Here is an 8,358-nt window from a genome sequence, read left to right on the forward strand (position 1 = left end):
AGCAAAGGAGAGACTTTTTGCTAGGAGGCGGCCCTGGTGGGTGACTCTAGTTAAGGGGAGCGTGAGGAGGTTCGGGAACATAGGGAGTTTTCCTTTTTTGGTACCTGTGCCTGGTTGGAAGAAGCCAGTCGGTCAGCTAGGGCCTATGGGTATTTTGAGATATATTGGGTCACCTGATGGGCCTGTTTGCATTCACCTTGGTGGCGGCCGCGGACCCTTTCATCTCACTCAGGTCTCCATTGCTCAAACCCGCTGCCTAAAAGTGGCCTCTACAGGGTCTTTGGTTATTTGAAACCACTCACTGCCAGAAAGGGGCCTGTCACTGTCCCTTTTGGGCATGGTTTAGGTTAGCATAGGGTTCGGTTTTATAATGTACTCCTTTAGCATTAATATCCTCAATATTCCTTATTGTGCTTCCTAAACTATCTATTGAGTTGGTTGGGGAGGAAAAAAAATTTTATTTTCTCCTTCTAGGTTCTTTGGCTGGTCTAATAATCAAATAACATAAGCTAGATTAACAGTAGCAAAATGAACATAATTACATACCTATAGGGGCCACGTAAGTATAGGGACTAAAGGACTAGTCAGGCAATTGAGGTCTGGGGCTTCAAGGGGGAGTAAGATCATTTACAGGATAATTACTAAAAGAAAAAAAAAAAGCATCTGTTTGGTAATCAGAAGGTTGCCCTGACCTCTAGATAGGTCATTCAGATAAAACAATTACCTCTGGGTAATAGCTGTCTTTCTGTGCCAGGATTGCTATCTAAATTCTTTTAGGTATGGGGCACCCTGCTGGCTCAGTCAGTAGAGCATGCAAGGCTTAATTTCAGGGTCGTGAGTTCAAGCCCCACACTGGGCAAGAAGCCTACTTGAAAAAAAAAATTAAACAAAAAATAAATTATTTTAGGTAGTTTAAGGGAGAGGAAAAACTTCTTCTTGAGTCCACTGGGTTTTGATGGCCTTCAACTCAAAACAGTCCACATGCCAAAGTGACCCGTTTTGGGGAAACTTGTTCTGCACCCCTTAAGGTTCATTCCAATGTGCATCTTACTTTCTATGATGCTTTGTTGCACCCTCATGATGTTTCTCGGCTTTGCCATAGTAATTTTCATCTTATCATATTCTTGTCTCTTCTTCCCTACTTCATTGTATTTCTGTCCTGGGTCGTCAGTCAGATATTTGAATTTATAGTTATATTTGCTTAAACATTAAATACAAAATATTTGGTCACTCCTGGTGTCTGCTCTGTGGCAACCAGTTTGTAATGGGTCTTCTTCATATGCTGATTAATGGTGATTCTCTTGATTTCGCATTTCAGTAGTGTCTTTATATAGCTGCTGTGTTAGTTCGCTTTTCAAATAATCTATAACATTGTATCCTAGAGAGCAGCGATAATATGAGGATTCGTACTTTCCTCTCCTCTTCGTTTTGGTGGTTAAAAAAAAAATGTCTTGGAATTTTGATAGCATTCATCTTAGTTACAGTCTTTCAGTTGCCGGATTGCACAAAGCAGCTTGTATGCCTGTTTTTTGCACTTTTGGGGGGATTTTAATGTATTAAGTATTTTAGAGTTCACTGAAGTCTATTGAACTGTTTGGCAATTTATTGAATAATTAGTAATTAAATACTATTTCCAAAACAGTAATAATGCTTGCAAAATGGTAAAACAAAATGAGCAAAATGAGGTATGTGATGAAATCTGTGTTTTAATAAATACACTTTTTCAAGAATGGAAGAGTGACTTTCCCTCTGTCCTTCTATGTTCTTAGCTGAGAAACCAAGTAAAATATTAACAGGAGAAAAATTAAGTTTAATAATTTAATATTTTAATAGGTTTAGTAACGTGGGTACCTCATTTATAGGATACCCAGGAAAACTGAATTAACTCTTCGAACCGGCTCTCAAGTCACCACCTTAAATAACATTTCCAGCTAAAGACAAAAGAACGTGTTGTGAAGGGTGGAGGAGGGGAAGCCTGTAATGGGGGTACAAAGAAAAGACCAGTAATATAGGTTATGATTGTTAGGACAGTTGACATCCTCACTTTGTCCAATGATAAAGAGTTTCTAGAGATTTAGAATCATCTTGTCATCTGTCTCTACCAGGTACAGAAAGGGAGACATCCTCACGAATGGAGATTTCCCTTGTAAATGTCTATTACAAAAAGGGTAGCTTTAGATTGGTTTTCAGAGCTGCTTCTTTGTCTGAATATCACAAAAAGTTTTATCTGCTCAAAATAATCTTCTTGACAAAGGGGCAAGTTTTGTATGGCAAATTCTGCTCCCCCTCACTTTAAAAGAGGAGAGGAACGTAATGTCCATCAGCAGAAACCTCTCTGGCATTTTACAGCTAGATACTCTAAAGCAGTAAGTGGAATTGATAAAAATAGTCATTCGTTTTGTCTCACTTTGAAAGCTTTTTTAACATCAGTTTTGTTACCTGAACACTGACTTCACAGTCCAGAGCTATAATTTCTAAATGATTTGTTTCCTTAGCTTGCTGAATGGGTTTTTGTCATTATCCATACCGCTTTATTTTTTAGAATACATCAAGTCAAAGAGGCGATTTTAAATGTGAACACTTTCTAGTACCTTTATGGTCTCTTTCACTTCTCATATTCTATGGATATCTGTTGTGAAAGTTCAAAGGTATTTTGGTCATTTGCTCTACATAGTATTTTTTCTATCACCTGGCTTGGAAGGATAATGTGATGTGATGATAAAGTTGACATTCTTGATGAGGGAACAGAAGGCAAGCTGAGGACAAAGCAGAAACTGACACCCCGCCAACCGCCCCCCCCCCCCAGGATGTATGTAACAACCCTCAGGCACTTCTGCCTGCCCTAAAGGACAAAGAAATAGTTAACCTATAGAGACAACAATCCTGCAAGACTTGAGTCTCCCTCAGTTTGCAAATGTCTTTGCGATCTACAAGAAGGAAGCATTTCTATCAATAACCTAGCTTCCGGAAGGGAATGTAGATACAATTAAATGTCCTTATAATCTGCAGCCTCCAGGAAGTTCCCAACTATCTTCAAGTTAATGCCTTACTAGAGGGGTAAACAACCTTAACTTGACAATGGCAAGGCCTCTGGTATCCTGCGAGTCTTCTTTAACATATGAAAGTACACTCTTGAAACCACCCTTTTCCTTACCTCCCCCAACCCCATAGTATATAATCCGCCACCCCTCACAACCCGGGGCAGCAGCTCTTTCTGCCCGCGGGTCCTGTCCCCGTGCTTTAATAAACCACCATTTTGCACCAAAGACGTCTCAAGAATTCTTTCTTGGTCGTCAACTCAGGACTCCACCCCATTGAACCTCACCTATATTCCACAACCTCATCAGTCTGATAAAAATAATATCTTCTGTAATGCACGGCCTATGTAATGCAATGCTTTTACTTTGTAAGGAATAATGTGGTATGTTGTTTTAAAGATTTTATTGAATTAAGGAATTCACTTATTCTTGGTTTGCTGTAATTAAAGAATTCCCACCTCACTACATATAAGAATTTATGCTAGACAAACCGCAGGTCAAAAAGTGATTAACTCCTATTTACCAAATACATAATACCCCATTTGCAAAAGCTAAAAAAAGAGTATTTTGAGGGTCTGAAAGCCTATTTAATAAGTATGATCACATGAGGGACAGGCAAAGGAGGAAATTTTAGTTTCTGTATCATACACTGGTCCAAAAACATTTTTTCTCTTGAAGAAATTTTATACACCACTGCACCATATCATGAACTAGTCACATTTAATTAAAAAAAATAATTTTAGTATAATGCGAACTATTCCAATAATACGTATATGCCAAACTTAAATTTCCAAATACTGTTTTAAGAGCAGTGTTGTCTTCATGGATAGCAGGGGCCTGGGACCCATGCAGTATTTTGACATTGTGCTTTAAATTTCAATTTTCACAAACTGCTTTTCATGACGTGAAAGCAGTTGTACATATTAATTCTCATGAGATTCCCATCAGTATTCATGATATGAATTCTTCGTAAGAATGGGCATTACTATTTTATTATCTGACATGCATGCATAAACCTTAACATACCAAAGTAGTTTTCTTGAAATCAGTATTTTAAAATGTTGTATTTTCTAATAATTATATATAAGTTACATCGTGCAGAGGTTACTTTTGTTGCAGACCTGTCTGTGGTCACACTGTAGCTCTACCCATAGATTTCCAAAGAAAATGAATGACTTCATGACTTTTAGGCTATGTAATTATGGACAAGATTTATAATATTAATGTCATCACTACTTCTGTGTGACATTTTGCAAACCACTTAGCTGTGCATTTATTGTGTCTCTATGAGGAAAAATTTGCCTAACTCAGGAATGTTTAAAAAAAAAAGATGACAAAAATAAGTCACAGTAAAGAATTTATGATCTTATAGAAAATACTTAGAAATGCCATGTGTTGTCTCTATCAAATAAATAGAATCTTCAAAAAAAAAGAAATGCTATATGTTTTAAACATTATTGTTGGAAAAAATGTTTCTAAACAATTTTTCCCTTTTGATGGATTAATTCAGTGAGGCTAGAAAGAATGCTGAAAAACCAAAAATCCATCATAAAAGCCTTTACTATTAGGTTGTTTAAAATCTCATTATATACCTTATCATATTCAACCACTTTTTTTTCCTTTGGCCAGAAATACATAAGCCTTAACCATTCTCATTTCAAACATGTGGAGGAATGTCACAAACATATTATGAAACAATTCACAATCGTAGAAGTTAAGGCTGTTTCTTCTTAAAAACAGGGGAATGGAGTTAAATCTGCGAATGGTGGAGTAGAGAACTCCAAAAGTCTATTCTGCAACAAAGAAAATCTAATAAACTCTTAAAAAACTGTCAGAATCAACGTTATTAGAGCTCTGGAAGTTAATCACAGATTTCCAAAAACCATGGGGACCACTTAAAGAAAGGTAGCTGAATCTTGGTAAGAGATCTTTGTGGAAATTTTACTTACCACATATCTGGCTCCCCCAGTCAGTGGATAGCCTTGAGGATGGGAGCTTCCTTTCCAGATATGGGTCCCTCATGCCAGAGAGGACAGAAAGCACTTTTTCTTGGGAATTATGGTTGTTTTGTGTTTCTCTGAAGGATGAGTTCAAAGGACTCCTTTTATTTCTCCTAACTCAGAGCTCTCCCAGGGTGGAATTATTTTCTAGGGGGTGTTTGTCAAAAATTTTTAAAGATGAATGTATTAGCCGCTGTTACTTATAGCAATGAGTAACAGCTGGGGCAAACAATAGACAAAAAACCATGGAATGAAAAGTTGAGGAATGAGATACTTGGAGAGAAGAGGTTTTGAAAAGCTATGACATATTCCTGGGAATCTAGACGATTTTCTGAATTCCTAGAACGAGGTTCTGTTGAAAAATGAAATTGGAAGGCCCTAAATCTCTTACTTCAGGCTCACCTTTAGGCTCTGTGCAAGCAGAAGTATAGGCAAAGTTGTAAGCTGCCCAGCTGACTGCAGAAGCCATACTCCAGTACAAACACAGAGCCCATTTGCAGAGAATGGAGGTGATTTATATTTTGGTTTCAGGCATTACAGGAATTTTTGCAAATTACAAGATGGCATAGAAATGAACTAAACAGAAGTATCAGTGGCCACACGTGGCAAAAAGCACAGATCTTAAAAAGTTAGTTCACAAAATTCATGAAGCAAACAAACAGAATCTGCAACAAGAGGAAATAAATAAACCATGAATGGGGAAGAATCTCATTCCAAAACTGATATATTATAATATACAAAATGTCTAGCCTTCCCAAAAAATCATGAAGTGTGTAATGAAATAATAAAGTAAGGGGGAAAATAATAACAATGGAATCAGTATAAGAGGAAGCCCAAAGATTGGACTTACTAGACAAAGACCTTAAATCAACTATTTTAAATATTATCAAAGTAATAAAGGAAACCATCTACAACAAACTACAGGAATCTATGAAAATGAAGTCTCACCAAGTAAGGAATATCAACCAAGATATAGAAATTATTAAAAGGAACCATATAAATCTGGAGATTCAAAGAACAATAACAAAAATGAAAAATACACTGTAGGGATTCAACAAGCGATCTGAGAAGACAAAGGGGTGACTCAATAAACTTGAAGATAGGTCAATTGAGATGATCTGCTCTGAGGAACTAAAAGAAAAAAAATTATTAAGAAAAATGAATAGCACCTAAGAGATTTGTGGAACACCATCAATTATAAAAGCATACATATAACAGGAGTCTCAGGGACGTGAGAAGGGTACAGAAAGAATTACTGAAGAAATAATGGAGCGCCAGTTTCTTGTCTGTCATGCAAGGAGCTTTGGAAGCCATCATTCTATCCTAACAACAGGTTAAAAAGTGAAGAAACTGAAAAATCAACAAATCTTAGATCTACCAGAGAAGTGAGACCACAGGGCAAACTACCGTCCCTCAAATTAGAGGGAGTACAGGGAATCAGAACATAGCAGAGGAGAAACCCCCATGGGAACCAGTACCAGGGTAGGAAAACCTGAACTGTAACTGAGAAATATCTAGAGGCTCTTTGTAGAAATGACTGAGAGTTTAAAACTCTCTGCACATTTGTGATTAGTACCTCCAGGAGCTCAGATTTTCATAATAAGTACAGAAAGTCCCCTTTGGCTTCTTGCCAGGAGAGAGGAAACTAATCATTTGAGATATGCCAGAGCATTCCATTCTCAAAAAGGCCTGTCCTCAGGAAAAACTATATTGTTGGAGTTGAACCTATTGGAGTTTTATCAGAACTCAGCTGACCTGGGCGAAAGGAAATACTCAACCCTAGCCTCCTCTAGCTTTTCATGTGGGAGAAGGGAAATAAATGACTTCAATCCCACATAGCCATCCTGCCCTGTTTAATGGAGGTGGGGGACTGAGAGTCACCTTTGAACTTTGTAACCTGTAGGTTACAACTACAACTAGCATCCTGGGACTTATGATGGGCATCTGATGTGGGGGCAGTCTTGTGTGGACTGAGCCTGGGGGATCTGATCCATTCTCTAGGTAGATAGGGTCATTATTGAGTTAAATTGGGGAATTGCTTGTTTGTAGAAACCCACACATTGTAGCATATAATATTTGAAATGCAGAAAAGAAAAAATAAAATTTTTCAAAGAAGCCAGAGGAAAAGCAACCTACCTATAGTGGAGCAAAGATGAGAATTATATCTGACTGCTTCTCAGAAACCATACAAATGGGTAAAGAATGTAGTGAGATATTTAGTGTGTCAAGAGAAGAAAACCACCAATCTATAAGTTTGTATCCTGCAAAATTATCCTTCAAAAGTGAAGGAGAAATACTGCCTCAGACAGTCAATCATTGAGGGAATTTGTTGCCAGTAGAAGTATGTGGAAAAAATGATAAAAGAAGTTTGTTAAAGAAAAGAAAAGAAAGAAAAGGATATAGAATCTATATTAAAAGAGGAAGAGTATTAGAGAAGAAATGAGTGGAAGTAAAATGAAACTTATTTTTCCAATTCTTAACCAGATAACAGCTTGTTCAAAATAATAATAACTGTGTATTTGATGATTATAACTCATGCACAAGTGAAATGAATGACAGAAATGAAATAAGGGATAGGAGGAAGGAATTAGGAATAATTTGTGATTACATAAACTACTTGCACTATCTATAAAGCCCACAGTGCATCAAACACTAATGATGTACTATATGGTGGCTAACTGAACATAATAATAAAAAAAAATGAAGTCATACGCTGTTATTTCAAAGTGAGCTTGGATTCATTGTAAATATATATTGTAAACACTAAGGTGACCCTTGAAAAGATGTTTAGAAATTCAGAATTGATATGCTAAGGAAGGAAAGAAAATGAGATCATATGACCTGTCTAATTTTTTCCAGTTTTACTGAAGTATGAATGATAAATACACTTTGTGTTTATTTAATATGTGCAGTGTGATGCCTTGGTATACATCAGCTTATGAAATGATTCCCCTGATTAAGTTCATTAACCTTAAAAATCACAAAAAGCAGAAAAAGAGCATAAGTCAAAAAAAAGGAAAATAGGAAAAGGTCAAAAAATAGAAAACAATAACAAATATGGTAGATATTAATCTGGTCATATCAACAATCTGAAAACACCAATTAAAAGACAATATCTGGAGCGCCTGGGTGGCTCAGTCGTTAAGCGTCTGCCTTCGGCTCAGGGCGTGATCCCGGCATTCTGGGATCGAGTCCCACAACCGGCTTCTCGGCTGGGAGCCTGCTTCTTCCTCTCCCACTCCCCCGCTTGTGTTCCCTCTCTCGCTGGCTGTCTTTCTGTCAAATAAATAAATAAAATCTTAAAAAAAAAAAAAAAAAAA

This window comes from Ursus maritimus, assembly GCF_017311325.1.
Source record: "Ursus maritimus isolate PB19 chromosome X unlocalized genomic scaffold, ASM1731132v1 scaffold_X1, whole genome shotgun sequence".
Classification (NCBI taxonomy): Eukaryota; Metazoa; Chordata; class Mammalia; order Carnivora; family Ursidae; genus Ursus; species Ursus maritimus.